The 20,007-nt window shown below is 44.3% G+C and overlaps 1 protein-coding gene and 1 pseudogene across 1 annotated transcript in view; one reads left to right on the top strand and one right to left on the bottom strand.

Moving 5' to 3' along the window:
• Window positions 1-20,007, top strand: part of LOC137240184 (pescadillo homolog) — a 274,081-nt gene that overhangs the window by 64,281 nt on the left and 189,793 nt on the right. The window lies entirely within an intron of this gene.
• On the bottom strand, window positions 10,072-11,785 carry LOC137242332 (phosphoglucomutase-like; annotated as a pseudogene).

Raw genomic sequence — 20,007 nt, forward strand, 5'->3', positions numbered from 1 at the left:
CGGCACTCTGATGTTTGGGAGTGTATCTAGCCTATAGTAGCAATATACATAGGAGTATTACATATATGTAAGAACATAACGTTGTACAATACTGTGCACTACCTAAATTTTGTTAAAATTCCCTGCTAGATACCTATCAGTCATTTGAGGCATCATTTGACAGATATGGCCCTACTAGACAGCTATCAGTCATTTGAGGCATCAATTGACAGATATGGCTGATGGAAATTTACATCACAGAGTAAAGCAAAGTTTCCATCACGTTGTTAGAAACGACATGACAAACATTTTGTATACGTGTATGCATACACATACATACCACCCTGCGCAGAAGACCTTTCTGCATTGGCGGCCTTTGGCCCTGGGTGGGTCCAACACCAGTTTGGAGACCAAATCTATATCCGCGTAAACACCTTTACCCCCTCATATGGTGCTCGTGGCACTTGACCTGTAAAAACTTTTGACACAGTCAACCACGGCACGCTACTCCAAGACATAGCAGGCTCTTATCGTCCCCCTTGTCTAAAAAGATGGACCGCTAATTATCTGAATGGTAGGCAGGCGTCGGTTCAATTTAGGAACGAAATCTCAAAACCTAGGAAAATTAAACAGGGGGTACCACAGGGTGGTGTCCTATCCCCGCTTCTGCTTAATTTCTACATATCAAAACTCTCTTCCCCACCAGAAGAAGGTTCAATTATCTCCTATGCTGACGACTGCACTATTATGGCTACAGGACCTGGCCCTTCAATTGATGAATTAGTTTCTAAAATAAACAGCTATCTCCACGATGTTTCCAGTTTATTCACCACACGCAACCTGGCATTATCACCGAAAAAATCCACGCCCACTCTGTTTACGACGTTGAAGGAACAGTTGTTGCAAATATTGGACGTACGTCTCGATGGTGTCACACTACCGACTGTCAGTCACTCAAAGATGTTAGGGGTAACGTTCGATATTACTCTAACCTTCAAAGCTCGCGCCACCGAAATTGTATCTAAAGTCGCAACAAATTCCTGTTGTTGTTGTATTAACGATAAGGACACTCTCCGAAGGCTTTAGGGAGTGTTATTGTTGTTGTAGCGATAAGGTTACTCCCCGAAGGCTTTGGGGAGTGTTATCGATGTGATGGTCCTTTGCCGGATACAGATCCGGTACGCCCCGGTAACACAGCACCATTAAGGTACTAGCCTGACCAGCTCGGGAACGATATATATGACCATATTAAACCTTCTAGGCCATACCGCCCTCCCCACCCCCTAGTTCCATGAGGAGCTTATACATTGGAGGAGGATCTAGGGGTGGGAGGGCGGTATGGCCTAGAAGGTCGCATGTGGTCATACCAAATCGTTCCCGAGATGGTAGGGCATGGTTCCGGAACGTAAAGAGGATCTGCATCCGGCAAAGGGTCATCAACAGCGGTAACACTTCCTTCTGGGAGTTTCCTTATCGCTACAACAACAACAACAATCACCATGACGGGGTGCGGCACCTGCCAACACAGCCGTTTGATCTAGACAAGCATCAACAGGCCCTAAGCCAAATCCACACAGAATCGGTAAACGCCTTTACCAGGACGCGCCCGGCGAACCCCGTTAGTAATATACAATATCCTACCCTTGCAGAAGAAGAAAGCAAACTACCAAGGGAGACACGAGTCACCCTGGCCCAACTTCGTTCTGGATACTGTAACAGGTTAAACTCTTACTTGTCCAGAATCAATGCCGACATACGTATTGTATGTCCTGCATGCATCTTTTCAATTGTAATGTGGAACCTACGCCTCTAACACCCCTGTTGAAACAGCCAGTTTCCTTGAACTCCCGTTATTGGACTTTGATGACAATTTGTGAGTGGTGGTGCCCATTGAATGGGGCGAAGCACTCTTAATACAACAACAACCGCAGATTTGAAAACGGCAATTAGAAAAGAGATACTCGTTGGAAGGCACTTTCCGTGACAAATGCAACGTCATCTGCGTCCGAAGGCTTTGGGGAGTGTTATCGATGTTGATGGGCCTTGCCGGATATAGATCCAGTACGTTCTGGTAACAAAGCACCATTAAGGTGCTTGCCCGACCAATTCGGGAACGATTTATATGACCTTAAACCTTCTAGGCCATACCGCCCTTCCACCCCCTAGATCCGTGAGGAACTTGCGGACACCCCCGGCTGTTAAAGAAACATGATTCGCCACGGATAGGTGAGGTTGACAATTGGGTTGGAGAAGCTATATATTGCGCTGCCAACCACTTGAGAGGGTTGCGCTACACAACCCCTTGAATCAATTTGTATTCTAGTCACCTCTTACGACAGGCCTACCTACCGCGGTTATAGGTTTGACGGGTCCCTCATCGAAACGGCTCTGGCTATTGGTTACTTGATATTGTTTAGGCCCAATGCCTAACTTTCACTTGATTGACGGCGCCCCTCCCTAATGTTTAATAATATTTCCAGCCACCCACACTCACGCCGTATTTGTGTGCATGCATGCACATGCATGCGTTGCGTACACATGCATGTGTGTGTGCAGGTTGTCAGCACCCATGCACGTATACGTAAGGGTGGTTGTGTGTGTGGTTTTTCCCCTCCTTAATACCAGAGGACCTTTCCGCGGCTTAGCGGTTGTCATCAACGGCACAACCGGCCTCTTTCTCGATCAACCGCCTAACGACACGCATCGTCCAAGGATCAACGCCGTACTTTGTTATACAGGTAAAATATCACTGGTCACCTTTGCATTGTATATTTCCTTTCAATTCAATTAAATACATTATTATAACGAGGAACTCCTCTTGGTGTTTTCTTTCTCGTATTTCTTTCGAGTGCACTATCAACCCGAGATCGACCCGTGTGCGCCTACCCATTGCCGGTTTCAGACGCACCCAGGCCGAACATTGGTCCTTCGAAAGGTTTGTTAGCCTTTATTTTCAGTCCTTGTGATTATCTGGTCTATCCCCCCACCAGTGGTAAGGTTTTCCAGACACAACACAAGGAAGAGGGTAACCTAACCTCACTTTCCGCACCATACTAAATAGGTTTTTGTTGTTGTTTTTTTGTATTTCACAAACACGAAATTAAGTTCAATTTAATTAATTAATCCGGTGCTCACTTCACTTTTTACACTTTTTTTGGCGCTTGTTTTGCAATATCGCACGCATTTTTTCACTTCTTCAAAAATACACCCATTATTTGTGGAGGTGGCGAGTGGTCCCCTTTTTTGTTGTTGCCGCTGAGACAAAAATTTGTACATTAAATCTTTTGCTGTTTTCGCTGCTGTGACAAAAAGTCCAAAAATAAATCCTTTTTGTTGTCCCTGTTGTTACAAAAAGTTGAAAAATAAACCTCTGTTGTTGTCGCTACCGAGACAAAAAGTCTGTAATATAAAAAGAAATAATAAAGCTTCGAATTTCAATAGTGTTTATTTACGGCTAGGCAGGTATTTTTACTCAAAATCGTTCCATTTCTCTAATCAGCAATTATTTCTTTAATAAATTCAAATAAGACCATGGAAACCTACATCAGACTGGTAGAATTAATCGCAGAGTTTGATACAGATTACAGCCTTATTCCGGAAAGCGACCATAGCAAACACACCCTTGCGATACAGCAGGAAGAGTTGCGGTCCTTGTGGAAGAAGGTAAAGTCTGCGTTTGATTCGCTACTAGGATCTGAGGAGGTGTCAGGGGATGACGTTATGGCAGTAAGAAAAAAGCAAAAAGCAGCATTCGCAATCTACATGCGATGCCTAGCGTCTATATCTGCTGAGGCAGAAAAATACAAGAAAGCGGACAAGAACGTCAACCCTGAGCAAGAACCTCATGCGCATAAAATTCGCCTCCCTGCTTGCGACACGGAAGTTTTTAAAGGGGATTATCTGTCTTGGCCAACTTTTCGCGACCTTTTCACGGCAATTTATATAAACAATTCCAGCTTGAAAGGGGTGGAAAAGTTATTCCATCTCAACAACAAAACGCAGGGCGAAACAAAAGATATCGTTAAAAAATGCCCTCTCACAAATGAAGGTTTCGAGATGGCCTGGAAAAACTTGTGTGAAAGATACGAAAACAAACGTATCTTAGTTAACACACAACTACAAATTTTATTTAACTTAAAAAAGGTAGAAAGTGAGTGTGGCAGTTCAATAAAAAAGCTGCAAAATGATATAAATAATTGTATTTCGTCCCTCAAATGCCACAAAATTGACACTTCCAATTGGGATGCAATCCTGACCTATCTATGCTCAACCAAGTTACCAGAGAGCACGCTGGCTCTTTGGGAGCAAAGTATAGACCATAAAATGGACATATCCAAGTGGGAGGAAATGGATAAATTCCTGTCTAATCGGTTTCAGACACTTGAAACCAGGCATGCTTAACGAACGAAACGATATCATTTCGTTACGATAATCAACGTTAATAAACGCTACGAAGTCACTTCGTTTCGTTTATTAACGTTAAGATCGTCAAATTAACGTTAATTTGGCGTTCTTAACGTTAATAAACGAAACGAAATGACTTCGTTTCGTTTATTAACGTTGATTATCGTAACGAAATGATATCGTTTCGTTCGTTAAGCATGCCTGCTTGAAACAGTGTCTGGTTTTACAGGGCAGGCCACTTCGAAAGTGTAAAAACCAAACGCGTCGCGACAATCGTCAGAAACCCGTACGAAAAGACTTGGTGCTTTTCAAACGAAAGTATCCAAGCAAACAATAAAATCAATTTGTAAAATGTGTAAATCTCCTGAACACAGATTACGCAACTGTTCACGCTTCTGCAAGTTACCCCAGTAGAAAGAATTAAATTTATAAAATCCACAAGTGGCTGCCTGAATTGCTTATCCCCAGGACACACCGTGACAAAGTGCACCAGTTCCTACAACTGTTCCAAATGCCACTCTCGTCACCACACGCTCCTGCATGCGGATACATCTCAGCACACGGCTGTACGCAATCCTTTCAAAGATGCGGATAATACCCCAACAACTTCGGCACAGGCGCGACAATCTGCGAACCAGAATGTAAAATCCTGTCATGCCAATTCCAGCACAGGCGTGCTATTAGGAACTGCTCGCGTACACATTCGCCATAATGGTACCGACTTCTCCGCACGGGCATTAATTGATTCAGGGTCTGAATGTTCCTTCATAACTGAAAGACTGAAACGCAGAATCAATTTGCCAGCGAGAAAAATGCATGCCCGAGTTTCAGGCATCACAAATGCGGTGTCAGCTCAGGTGAAAGAGGCATCCAAAATTGAATTACGTTCACCCGTGGATGCCTGCTTCAGCCTGACTACACCCGTTCTAGTCCTAGCCAAACTCACTGGGAATCTTCCATCCTGCCATATCAACGCCATGACTATGCAGGCATTCCCAGACTTGGTTTTGGCAGATAAAAGGTTCTACATCAACGAAGACGTAGACCTCATACTTGGAGGAGACATATATCCCCAAATTATACTGAGCGGTCTGAAAAAGAATGTACTAAATGCACTTTTGGCCCAAGAGACAGTGCCCGGTTGGATACTAACCGGTCGCATCGAAGCACCGAGTCCAACGAAGAGCATCATGTCATTCTACAACGAGGTTGCGTTGGACAACCAATTAAAAGCTTTCTGGGAGGTAGAAAATGTTCCCAAAAACAAAATGCTGAATGAAGAAGAAAGGTATTGTGAACAATTATTTAAGGACACAACAAAACGTGATGAAAGTGGAAGATATACAGTTTCGCTACCATTCAGGCAGGATTACCCTGAGAATATTAAATTAGGACCGTCCCTAAAGCGCGCATGTTCACAATTCTTCAGAAATGAGGGGCGATTACTGAAAAACCAAGATTTAGGAAAAGAGTATGTTCGGGTGTTGTCAGAATACGAAACACTTGGACATATGAGAAAAATCAAAAATAATGTACCATCCGACGATTCGCATAATTATTTCCTGCCCCACCACGCCGTTGTAAAGGCAGAAAGTACCACTACCAAGGTGCGCGTCGTCTTCAACGCGTCAAGTCCGACAGCAAATGGCATTAGTCTAAACGACATACTCCACCCAGGTCCAGTACTCCAAGCAGACTTGCCTATTTTAATTTTACGTTGGCGACTGTATCGCTTCGTCTTTAATAGCGACATCGAAAAGATGTATAGGCAAATCTGGGTGAACGAAAATCACACCAAATTTCAACGGATTGTCCATCGAACATCCCCCAACGAACCCATCAGTCTTTACGAACAAAAGACTGTCACCTTTGGTGTAAACTGCGCCCCCTACCTCGCGATACGGTCACTTCTACAATTGGCTGATGATGTAGAAAATACGCACCCAATAGCATCGGGTATTTTACGAGAAAGTATGTATGTCGACGACGTTTTATCTGGAGGACATACAATAGCGTCAACCATCAGAGCAAGAAACGAGATTCGCGAAGCATTACACTCAGCTGGCTTTCTATTGCGCAAGTGGACATCAAATTGTGAGGAAATCCTTCAGGACATCCCCAAAACGGATCTGCTCAGCGAGGACTTCCTAGCGTTTGAAGAGGCTAGCTCGGTGAAGGCACTCGGAATACGATGGAACGCGCATGCAGACATGTTTTACTTCACCGCAGGAGCTTTAGAGAGTGGCGAGAACATCACCAAACGCGTAATCCTATCCGCTATAGCCAAACTTTTCGACCCTTTAAGCTGGCTTGCACCAATGGTCATAGTGGCAAAAATACTAATGCAGCATATCTGGTTAGAGGGCACCGGGTGGGACGAACCTGTCTCCCCAACTACCTTAGAACGGTGGGAAAATTTCACCCGACACTATAGCGAAATAGATAACATTAGGATACCGCGGTGGGTAAATTTTTCACCGGAAGACGACATAGAAATCCACGGCTTCTGTGACGCTTCCGAGAAAGCATATGCGGCAGCGGTATACATGCGCGTGAAAAGTGACGATCAGGTTTTCATACACTTACTTTTAGCAAAAACCAGAGTAGCTCCAGTGAAAACCATCTCGCTACCAGGTTTAGAACTCTGCGGCGCCGTGCTGCTTGCAGAAATCATGGAATCAATATTCCGAAACATTCATTTGGGATCAGCAAAAGTTTACCTCTGGACGGATTCAACCATCGTACTAGCATGGATAAGAAAGCCGCCCTGTTCCTGGTCAACCTTCGTCGCACACCGAATCACTAAGATCATCGATATGGTCGGTAGCAAGGACTGGCTTCACGTGGACTCGGAATCTAATCCAGCGGATCTAGGAAGCAGAGGCCTAATTGCATCAGATTTGGTCAACAATTCCTTGTGGTGGCAGGGACCTTCTTGGCTGCAAGAAGACAATTCCCACTGGCCAGCACAAGAGACCGAATACAAAACGTCCGTTGAGGAGAAGAGGGCACAAACATATGCCACGACAAGGGTAGATCATGTAGATATTCTCGACCGTTTTTCAAATTTACCCAGGGCTTTAAAGGTTCTATCCTATGTTAGGAGATTTTATAAACGAACTCACCCAAAAACTAAAGCAATGTTCCACGAAAGGTCGTGTATAATCTCAGCCGATGAGATTAAGGCAACGACTCAAGCATTAATACGAGTCTGCCAGAAACAATTTTACGGGACAGAATATGTAAAATTGAAAAATAGGGAACCTATCGATCGAAAGAGTGAAATACTGTCACTCAACCCATATATCGACAAAGATGATATTATTAGAACAGGGGGGCGTCTAGGGGCGTCAAAAGACATGTCATACAACGAGCGTCATCCGATCATCTTGCCTTACAATTGTAGGCTGTCTCGCCTTACAGTTATGATGGCTCATTATGACTCCCTTCATGGCGAGAACCAGCTCATGCTCCGTCTCATCCGAACCCAATACTGGATACCGAATGTCAAGACCATGATCAGAGCCGTCATCCACAATTGCAAAACCTGCATTATTCATCGAAAGCAGGCACAGTCCCAACTTATGGGTACCCTTCCCTGCGAACGGACTACTTTTACCCGCGCGTTCACCAATACCGGGGTAGACTTTGCGGGGCCTTTCGACATCAAAAGCTACCGCGGTAGAGGATGTCGACTGTCAAAAGGCTACGTATGCCTTTTTGTCTGTTTCTCCACTAAGGCCATTCACTTAGAGGCCACTAGTGACCTCAGCACCCCATGCTTTCTCGCAGCCTTCTCGCGTTTTATCGCGAGAAGAGGATGTCCGAAGAACATCTACTCCGACAATGGTACAAACTTTGTCGGAGCATCAAGATTTTTACGATCCGAATTTAAAGCCTTTCTGGCCGAAAGCCGAGACAAAACAGTCTCAAAGTATAGCCATCAAGCATTGAGCTGGCATTTTATTCCCGCCGCCGCTCCCCATATGGGCGGCCTGTGGGAAGCGGGAGTGAAGAGCTTCAAAAGCCACTTCAAAAAGATCGCGTCTCCCCATAAGTACACCATGGAGGAGTTCCAAACCCTTTTGTGCAGGATTGAGGCGTGCCTCAACTCGCGCCCACTCAGTCCAGGGTCGAATGACCCAGCGGATCTGGAACCACTAACCCCAGGACATTTCCTAGCCGGCAGCCACCTGCTGGCTCCACCAGAACCGGATGCCAGTGAGAGCTCTGCCTCGATGATCAATCGATGGCAGAAACTCAAAGCCCTCCATCACACCTTCTGCAAACGATGGAAGGTGGAATATCTATCCGAACTTCAAAAACGAGTGAACTGGAAGCATCCCAAAGAAAATATAAAAGTGGGAGATCCCGCTGTCCTCAAAGAGGACAACTTATCTCCCAACGAGTGGTGGCTAGGTAGAGTCGTCAACGTACACCCCGGCGAAGATAACCGAGTTCGCGTAGTCGACCTCATAACAGAGAAGGGTCAAATCAGACGACCTTTGGTCAAACTGATCCTTCTTCCAACGGAGGAGATGGATTGCGAGAGGGCCAATAACTCCTCATAACAATCCCTCCGTTCCTCTCCCTCTCTCCCTTCCGAACTCCACCTTCCTATCGAGACCCAAAAACAAACCCGAATTCACTCGCTTACCCAGAGCGAGGGCACCAGAAAATAACCCCCAATCGACTCGCTCCCCCGAACGAGGACACCATACCACTCACTCGTTATCCCATAACGAGGACACCAGAACCACCCTAATGCAGATCCCCATCTGCCACAAAACACTTATTTTTAATTTTCAAAACCAACCCACAATTCACCCGCTCTCCCAGAGCGAGGATAGCAAATCAACCCAACTTCACCCGCTCACCCCGAGCGAGGATGACAGAACACCTACACACTCGGCCAAAGGCGCGAGGCCAACAAAAATGTATCAATGTATGTATTGAAATAGCTATTAAAAAATAGTTAAAATGGAAACCAACCGTTTCCTTCTTAACTATAAATACAATCAAATAAAAATCCATGCGCAACTACCCATAGAGGTTGCACCTAACCAATACGTGCCTCCTTTCGAAAAGGAGGTATCTTCTTTTCCAGCAACTGCAGAAAAAATGAAATTCTGAGTTTTTTTTGTTCGTGGTGTTCTATTGTTCGTATAATTTTTTGTTCCTTGTAATTGGCTACATTGAAGGCGAAAGCACCAAGCAAAACCAATGTTTCACTCGATTAGGCATTCAATAAAGCAATAATGAGACAGTTGAGAATTTGTATTTTGTATCGAAGATTGAGTTCGATAGGGCTTTAATGTAGAAAACTTTGATAATTATTTCATTAGCGCTCCGCGTGAAATTGGTATTATATTTGTAAAACAACATATTCATGCTTATATAAAACACAAACATTAAATTTTATATTAATAAAACTTTTTTTTTGAGTGTTGTTTTTTGCAAAGTAAAGAAAAAAACCCCGTGTAGTGCCCGAAAAATTAAAAATAAAAGTGAAAACAGTGAAGTGATTTAGTGAGCACCAATTTATTTTTCTAATTTCAAAGGTTAAATCACTCGGTTTGTTAAAATAAAAAGGGCATCAGATATACATACATAATTTGGTCAAAGTGTTCGCAGTGGTTTTTGGTTTGAGTATAAATAAAGTTTCAAAAACTGTATAAAGTTTCAAAAACTGTATAAAGTGCAAAACAAACTCGCATAAAATCCCTATGTGATAACAGTAGCGGCATTGCGTCCAGTAAATTTCGGCAGCTGAGAAATTTCTAAAGCAATATCAATCAATGGTTTAAGCATTTCGCTAGCCAAACCAAGTACATTATCCTTCTCATAAGAGTCAATGTATAAACGTACAGTAGCCCCAGAACTGCCTGTGCCACTCAACCGGAATATAATGCGACTGCCATCCTCAAAAACAATACGTAAACCCTGCTTCGTAGCAACAGATCTGTCTACTGGATCAGTATAACTAAAATTGTCTGCAACCTTAACTTTATAAGTTTTGCCATCGCTTATAAAGCTCTTGCCTACAAATTCTGGATTTGTTATATTCTTCTCCATAGCTGCAATCATTTCATTACACGGTTCCAATTCACATTCCTCATAATCGTAAAGTGTAAAATAGTTGCGCCCATAGGTGGCCCAATGAACTTTGAGGATATCTTCGATTCCTTTGCCGGTGTGCTGCATAACAGATAGCCAAGCCAAAACAGCCCAAATGCCATCCTTTTCGCGTATATGATTTGAACCGGTACCGAAACTCTCTTCCCCACATAAACATAAACGTCCTGCATCCATAAGATTACCAAAGTATTTCCAACCGGTAGGCACTTCAAATACCTCTTTACCCAACTTCTTACCAACCAAATCAACCGCTGATGCAGTTGGCATACTTCTAGCGAAGCCTTGCATACCACTCTTCTTAAAATATGGTATACATTCTAAATTATTTGCAATTACTGCCAATGAGTCGCTTGGTGTAACAAAGAATGCACGGTGACCAATTATCATGTTGCGGTCGCCATCGCCATTGAATGCAGAGCCAATAGCGTAATCACCCTGTGCCACAGCTTGTACTAAATCCTTGGCGTAGGTTAAATTCGGATCAGGATGTAGGCCTCCAAAATCAGGTAGTGGTGTTGTATGTACTACACACTCTCTGCGGCACCCAAACAATTCAAAAAGATTTCACGTACATATGAACCTGTTACGCCGTTTAATGAGTCGATACGCATTTTAAGCGGTTTTCCAGTAGTTTTGCCACTAACAAAATCACGCAGTTTTTCAAAATCGAAAATCTCTTTCATATGTGACACATAATTTGCCACTGAATCGATAACATCAACAACGAACGGCTTGCCATTCACTTCATATTTGTTTGTACCTATTTTATTAATTACAATCTCTAAACCATTGACAATTTTGTACTCTTTAATTGCAGTGGATAGTTGGTAGATGTTATTGGTTACTGCATCTGGGGCGGGTCCACCATTTTCGCAATTGAATTTGATACCGAAATCATTTTCGGGACCACCAGGGTTATGAGATGCGGTGAGCACAATTCCACCGAGGGCCTTATACTGACGTATCAAACTTGAAACTGCCGGAGTAGACAGTATACCATTTTGCCCAACCAGTAATTTTGCAACTCCATTTGCAGCACACATACGTATAATAAGCTCTGCTGCTTCCTTAAAATAGTAGCGCCCATCACCACCAACAACAAGTAGAGCTCCATTTAATGCTGCACCATTCGCATCCAAAATACATTGCACAGTTTTCAGTGTAATTTTGTTGCGTGAATACTTTTACCTTTTTGCGTAATCCACTGGTGCCGGGTTTTCTGGCCCTCATATGGCTTTGTCGTGGCTACAGTAATATTTTGCATTTTCGAAGAATTTACAATTCCATAATTTAATTAAAAGCAAAATGATTGTATGATAAAGATCTACTAACGTTGGCATCTGTTTTAGAGCCAACAGTGTCAGCGCCGACAATAAAACGTTTCAAAAAGTTCTCAACAACTTTCAGGAAATATTAAGCTTTCCAAGCAGCTTTGTTCTCCCTAACCATCGTGAATCAAGTAGTGTATTAGGGACTCGTAAATCGAATTTAAGAACAAAGCGCAAACGTGTGCAATCGACGGTGTCTTTGACCAAAACTCTATTGATAGATTTTGGATTTCAAATAAGAACAAAAAAGGGACCCGTACATAAAAACATCAATCAGAAATAATATATGTAGGTATATGATGATAGTAAGCACATCTATGAAAAATAGTGCTGTTATATATGTATATTAATATATATCGATATTTATATAAAAAAAAAAAATAAATGTAAGGCGCGATAACCTCCGAAGAGATCTAAGGCCGAGCTTCTCTTCCAATTTGCGTCGTGCTCCTCTTGATTTTCCCTACAAATCGGCCGGACGGGACCTACATGTTTTATTCCGACTCCGAACGGCATCTGCAGGGCAGATGAGTTTTCACTGAGAGCTTTTCATGGCAGAAATACACCCGGAGTGCTTGCCAAACACTGCCGAGTGGCGACCCCGCTTAGAAAAATTTTCTTCTAATTGAAAAATCTTATTTCTAAAATTTTGATGTTGCTTTGCCCGGGAGTTGAACCCAGGGCATACGGTGTGATAGGCGGAGCACTCTACCATCACACCTACATTTTTTCGTTTGAACGCTCCAAACTTTTAACGTTGAATCTTTACTACCACTAACAATTAAACGTGAATCAGCAGACCAAGCTATTTCTTGAATCTTTGCAATGCCATCTCCTGCACCTTTGGAATATTTAAGGTTACGATCGGTGACTGGATGGAAAGGTCCCGTACGCAGTACATAATCTGTATTCCGAGCAATATTATTCACCCAATGTGCATGTCCGGAAAAGGTTCGATAAAGCACTCCATCACTTGCACGCCACATTTTTACAGTGCGTTCTTTAGACGAAGTGTATATAAGGCCACGCCGTAGTAAGAAATGAAATGAAAGAACGGAAAATCACTTGATACACTTCCCGTTGTTTCAATTCATATGAATTTTACATTCCATACACGGGTGTGTATGAATGTGCACAATATGTTTGTCTTTGCTGCTAGTAAATATTTACCAGTGCACGGACCTTTTTAAAGGCAAAATGTTGGGAGACGAAAAATGGTAGTAGAAGTTTCATGAAAACGATAACTACGGTTTATATTTGTCACAAAAATTCCCAATTCATTGTAAAACAAACAAATCACAAAATAAATTACATACCAAAACGTCTAACTACCACAACAATTCTCCAATGAACCAAAAATATTGCCACAAAATAACCGATTTCGGCATATTATTCGGAGAAGTATTCACACACACAAAAAAAAAAAAAATGAAAGTGACAATAGCGCCGAAAAATTATTTGCGTGCTCAGTTACTACATTCATTTCATAAACAAAACCCACGCCGTCATTTCCGTTTTGACTTTCGGCACAACTCTGTTCAAATTTCGTTGGGGTGGTTACTGTAACAGCCTAATATTAGTTGGTTGTGCTCAGCATTTCATTACGTGACAAGGTGATCACAGTATTTGTTCCCAATGCGACAATGCTGAAATATTGGTAGATTTTGGGCCTCGGTGGTAGTAGTAGTAGAAAATGAAAATGGGCCAGAAAAGTTAGTAAACCTACCAATGCGGTAAAGTCCGTGCACTGACTGTCCATATACTTATACCAACGTATATACATATACATGCCGAGTTGAAATGTACACTATATTAGGGATGCATAAAAAATGCGGCAAACGGGTACCCAAAAACCCGTTTCTGGCAAATCGGTATCGGAGCCAACTACCCTTCTGGAACCGTGCCTTTTGCTAAAGGCCATCAATAAAACAGGACTACAAGCGTACTTGGGGAAAAGTTGAAGAAATAAGTGAAGGGCAATACAAAAAAAAAAAAAAAATGATTCATTCTACAAATTCTTCTCTTCGTCCAAAACGAAGATTTTTTTTATTTTTTTTATTTTTTCCTTACATAGCATACAATTGGCTGTCCAAATGTTTTTTTTGTGGCGGGCAGGAAAGTTGTTGGTTTTTAGCACCAACAACACAAATAACAGCGACTCAAAAGAACCCACGCTATACACTTTGTACCCGGTTCGGTACCAGAATGTGCGAACCGAAAATCGTAAATGCTCATTTTCTGCAGCACTAGTGTGCCCGTGGCCAACTAAAACGCTACCGGGTGACACAAAATAAACAAAATAAGGCACTAAAGACCCAGGCACATAACGTGCGGGGAAAGAGGCCATGCATATAATGCACGCCACATATGAATATTTTTTTTATGCAGCGACAGATGTTTCCCCTTATGCGCGCGCTAATAAAATTTCCCAAATCCCCAATAATACAACTAGGGACCACTCGCCCCCGCATTTTCGAGAATGACTCGACCCAGTCAAACATATTGCATTTCTTTCAGAAAAATGGGTCGCTTTGCCGCTATGCAACGAAGCGCTGCCAAGAACATCATGCGTTATACGTCGGAATGCCGCGCTTGTTTTAAGCAACATCCCATACGCCTGTGCCCCATCTTTCGGGCCAAAAAACCCGAGGAGCGTCTTTACTTAGCGATCCGCGGGAGCTGCTGTGGAAATTGCTTGGCTCTAGACCACCGCTCCAACGCGTGCCCAAGCCAAGGCCGATGTAAAAAATGCGGCGAAAAACATCACACGATGCTTCACATCTCCTCGATTGATGAAGAGAAACAGCTACTCCACGAAGCCCGGTCCAAGCCATGGAGTGTACAAGTTGAGGAGGAGCTGGAATCACCCCGTGAGCGGATTGACGACTCCATCTCGTTATATGCGTCAGATGATGGAACGGAGACTGGGCCTCTTCGTCCAGCTCGAATCCACCGAACCGGAGCGGAGACTCGGTCTCTTCGCCCGAACACAACACCAGCAGCCAAATCGTATCGACCGTCTACAGTCCAGCGCCATCTACAGTCCAGCGCCATGTTCGTGACGGCCGAGCGGAGACTCGGTCTCTTCGCCGGCAAACTAAGGACCCTCAACGAAGACAACCACCGCGCGATCGCAGAGCGGAGACAAGGCCTCTTCGCCTGCAACAACGACATCACACCCATCATCAACCACGAGATCGCAGTCACGGATCCAACTCGCTGCAGCTCACCACCGTGTCCGCCTTCCGGGCAGGGCTCCTAGCCCCGCATTCAGCTGCCACCGCCACCATGATACCGACGGTAGCGATCACCCCCACCGCGGTCGTGAAAATAGAAGCAGGGGGCGGCTACACCTCGTTCGCGCCTTAATCGATGGATGCTCCCCCACCACAGTGATTGCGGATGAGCTCGCCCAGGAGCTCCAACTTCTTACCAGCAGCATTGGCGGGCAAGCAGGATGTCTGCTGCGTATCCGAGGAAGACACGGACAGAACAAAAGGATTGCGACCCATGCTGCGGTCGTATCCAATTTTCGGCACATGACACCCACGACCAGCATCGACAGCGCTATCGCAGCCCCGTACGCACATCTCCTTCTTGCGGATCCGCAGTTCCATGCATCCGCGCCGATCCGCCTCATCCTAGGAACAGATGGCTATGCAGAGATAATATTACCAGGGATTCTGCCCACCACGTTTGGCCCTTTGCTGGCTCAGAGTACCATCTTCGGTTGGGTACTCTCGGGCACAACCAAGGCCTAACATGAAAATGTTCGGTAACGACCGAAATACAGGAATTTTTACACTTTTTATTCTTTTTTTATTTATTTTTTATTGAATTTCTGTTGTACACAGTCGCAAGAGGTGTGCATTGTGACTTCGTAGAAGTGAAAAATCTTTCTATCCCTCCATTGCCATACCTACGTGTCAAATCATAGCTGACAGGGAGGACGGCTGTCGCGAAGGGCCAGAGAATGGAAGAAAGGTTTCCTTTTCTTGTGTTCGCCGTTATTAAATTGAAGTGCCATGAATTGCGCATTTGTTTCAAATCAGCTTTTCCTTTAAATTTGTATACAGAAAATCAGACTACAGATTAATACTCACTCGCTGTTCACTATTGTGAACGTTTTATCAAAAATTCGCCACTTGTATGAATTCGCAATGGAGGTGTGCGTTAAAAATCCTGTATCATTACAATAAGTTATTTTTTATTGAATTTTCTTCATACAAAATTCTATGCTTGTTCATTTCCAATGAATTTGTAATAAACGGCAAGAAATATGAACATATATATCTTTTTACTTTTTTGCAATCCCTAGCTCTAGGCAAACATGGCTCAGGCTTCTAACCATGACGGGAAAGTGGCGAATGACCGAGGCATCCGCAACCAAGCTCGCACACTACGCAACTCATCGTGCGTGCTGCCAAGCCGGCGGACTGGCCGTCGTTAGGTTAAGTTAGTTATAAGTTTTTTATTTTATTTTTTCCTCTTCTTTACGGTCGGTGATCCTTGGAGGACTGTGAGGTTGCGTACCGCAAGGGGGGCGGCATGTTTAGGCCCAATGCCTAACTTTCACTTGATTGACGGCGCCCCTCCCTAATGTTTAATAATATGTCCACCCACCCACACTCACGCCGCATTTGTGTGCATGCATGCACATGCATGCGTTGCGTACACATGCATGTGTGTGTGCAGGTTGTCAGCACCCATGCACGTATACGTAAGGGTGGTTGTGTGTGTGGTTTTTCCCCTCCTTAATACCAGAGGACCTTTTCGCGGCTTAGCGGTTGTCATCAACGGCACAACCGGCCTCTTTCTCGACCAACCGCCTAACGACACGCATCGTCCAAGGATCAACGCCGTACTTTGTTATACAGGTAAAATATCACTGGTCACCTTTGCATTGTATATTTCCTTTCAATTCAATTAAATACATTATTATAACGAGGAATTCCTCTTGGTGTTTTCTTTCTCGTATTTCTTTCGAGTGCACTATCAACCCGAGATCGACCCGTGTGCGCCTACCCATTGCCGGTTTCATTACAATTTTGTTTTTTTTGTTGTACTATAAAAGATGTTACCCTCACTAGGGTAGGCACCTTGTCGTTTGTGTGAGGGCTTAGCCAAACTTAATAGCGCCCGACCAGAGGCGGAGCTGTACACCGTTTCGCCTCATAGGAGGGCATCGGGTGACCAAGAACTGCCAACCCCCTAATCCAGGGTATTATGCGGACCGTGCCTATTGAACGATTTGCAGTCAGGGGATACATTCGGCTGTATTCCAATGGAGCCTTCCCTTACCTCGGGAAGTACTGATGCCCTTACCACAGTAAGGGCGCTGCTGTGGCGGACGGTTCTTTCCCCTTATATAATACTGGACCGCTGAGCCCGCCTTGTCGGGCAGGTGGTCATACGACCAAGATGAACGGCGCATTACCTAATTGTAATAAGGACGATGATAAGAGGAGGACTGAGTTGCAAGCCAAGGACGACAAGTACGCATTAAGCGATGCGTCGGACTCGGGCACGAGAGTAGTGCCAGAGAGGATAGATAGCATAAAAGACGTCATTTCTATTTTTATTTGTAATGTACCTGATTGGCGGGTATTAGAAAATTGCCTTCTACACATTTTTAAGAAGTTTATGTTAGTAGACATTGTGATTGTTGGAAAGAGGATGAATTACTTAATTAATACGATCCTTTAAAACAAATCAAATATACTCTATGAAAATGTGTAGAAGCAATTTAAAATTACCCCTCAAATGGGACATTACAAATAAATTCACAAAAATTATGAAATGACGTCTCTTATTCTATCTGGTAGTGCTGATTCAATGAACACCGTGTTGGAAAAGCATACAAATGAAAACGTAGTAGAAGAGTGGAGAAGGGTACGGAGCATAGGAAGTAAAAGAGCTCTCTCGCAGTACCGTGCAGCACTAAGAATTGTCCAAAGCCTGGGAGCAGTGGTCGACCAACAGAAGTGGAAATTGAGCGCGAAACCTGACCCTATCACCGAATAAATCATCGGCGACCTTATTTACAACATGGACGTCGCAAATTTCGACCATTTTGAACATCCACGACGATGGCGCTACGCCACCGACTGTCTTACACCCCAAAATCTTGGGTGTGTCATTTAATCAGGATCTACATATTGGTGAGCATGCATCCGTAATTGTACCGAAAATCCATTGCCGTTAAAAAATCTTCAAATCTCTTGCTGGCAGTACTTGGGGAACAGATAAAGGAACGCTCATTACCACTTATAAAGCAATTGGCCAGCATATTGCATGCTACGCGTCCTCTATATCGTCGCCAAGCCTAAAGGGCTACTCACTGGAAGAAGCAACAAGCCTGCCAAAATACTGCCACAGAACTGCCACGGGGGGTCTTCTTATGTCCCCAAAACACCATCTACATAATGAGGCGAGAATGCTAACCAAACAGTTCCTGCTGAATACCCAGAAACCTGAGCATCCCAACAGACATCTGATTGATGATCCAACACCGCCCAGGGGCTTAAGGACTCATCTCCGTAACAATTATGAGGAAATACGACACCTGAGTACACAGCCGTATGAAGCCAAAAAACACAAGCAGGTCCTCAGTGAAATCCACAAACAGGCGTCGGACCTCTATGCCCGGAATTGCCCTGTGAATCCTGTACTCAAAGAACAATACCCTAATCTTGCAGAAGAGGAACGCACACTCCCTAGGGAAACGCGAGTCACTCTAGCTCAACTTCGATGTGGATAATGTAACAGGTTAAACTCTTACCTATCCAGAATCAACCCCGACATACAAAATGTATGCCCGCTTGCAATGTGTCCCCACATGACACCAACATCTCTTTAATTGTAATGTGGAACCAACGCCTCTAACACCCCTTTCATTATTGTCCACCTCTGTTGAAACAGCAAGTTTCCTTGGACTCCCGTTAGAGGATATTGATGACAATTTGTGATCGGCCGCACCTATTAGACGGGGCGAAGCACTGCTGTAAGAACAACAGATGGGCCCCAATAACGAGTTGGCAACTACCTCGAAAGCTGCGAGTCAGAGGGAAGTTCCAACTACGGAAGTAGGAGATAAGCCAAAGGGAAATAACGCTAAGACTCCGGCTGTATCGGTGGTGCTAAGGGGAGTTAACGGTGTGGTATAATGGTGTGAAGATGATAGCGTGCGACAACACCGCGAGCTTGTGGTGGCTGGAGGAATGGTTCCAAACCTCCAAAGGCAAGGCAAGAACGCGCGGTTTGAGGTGGTGGATAAAGCGCAAATCCCCACGGTACCAAAAGTTAAGGTGTGGATACCATGCGTGATGAAGTCGGAGGATACACTGCGACTTCTGCAGAATCAGAATCCGAACATACCGACACAGGATTGGAAAGTACTTACCGTATCTCGACCAACGGAGGAAAGTCAGTTCTACATCTTCCAAATAAACAAGCAGGCGGAGGATATATTGTGCACGCAGCTTGGAAAAATGCCCGTTGGTACAGGCAGAATTTACATGCGACTCAAGAAAAGAAGTCCCGAGGATAAAAATCCTAACACGCTAGAAGTGGGCGAAGTCGAAAAGGACCTCAAGAGAAAAATATAGGTGGAGGTAGCCAATGTCAACACGGTGTTAGAAGAGGACCAACAGCCAAATGATACTGCGAGTCGCACAGAGGAACATCCGGCACAACAGTTACGAGAGACTGAAGGGGGCCCCGAATACTCTAAACCAAAAGGGCAAGGGGATGACGACGACGTCAGGACGAAGGTGCAGGAGGGGAAAAACAGCCCAATGTTGCTGCGAGTCCTACAGAAAAACAACCAACACAGTGAAAGGGCGTCGAGCGAACTCCTAACCCTTGAGGAGGGTTCAATTGACGTGGCGCTGATCCAGGAGCCGTGGCTCTCATCGGGAGGAAAGGTGCCTGGACTAGCGCGCGCGGATTTGGCGTTTGCTACTCGCAAACGGATGGACGGGTGCGAGCTGTAGTAATGGTAAGGAAACAGCTGCATTCATATATGCTGCCTAATTACACTACTGAGGACCACTTAGTGGTGGCCGTTGAGCAAAATAATAGGAAGGCATTTATCCTGGCATCCTGCTACATGACCCATGCTGCGGAGGTTCCACCGATGGAGTGCAAGAGGCTAGTA

This window comes from Eurosta solidaginis, chromosome 2 (assembly GCF_040869045.1).
Source record: "Eurosta solidaginis isolate ZX-2024a chromosome 2, ASM4086904v1, whole genome shotgun sequence".
In the NCBI taxonomy this organism is placed as follows: Eukaryota; Metazoa; Arthropoda; class Insecta; order Diptera; family Tephritidae; genus Eurosta; species Eurosta solidaginis.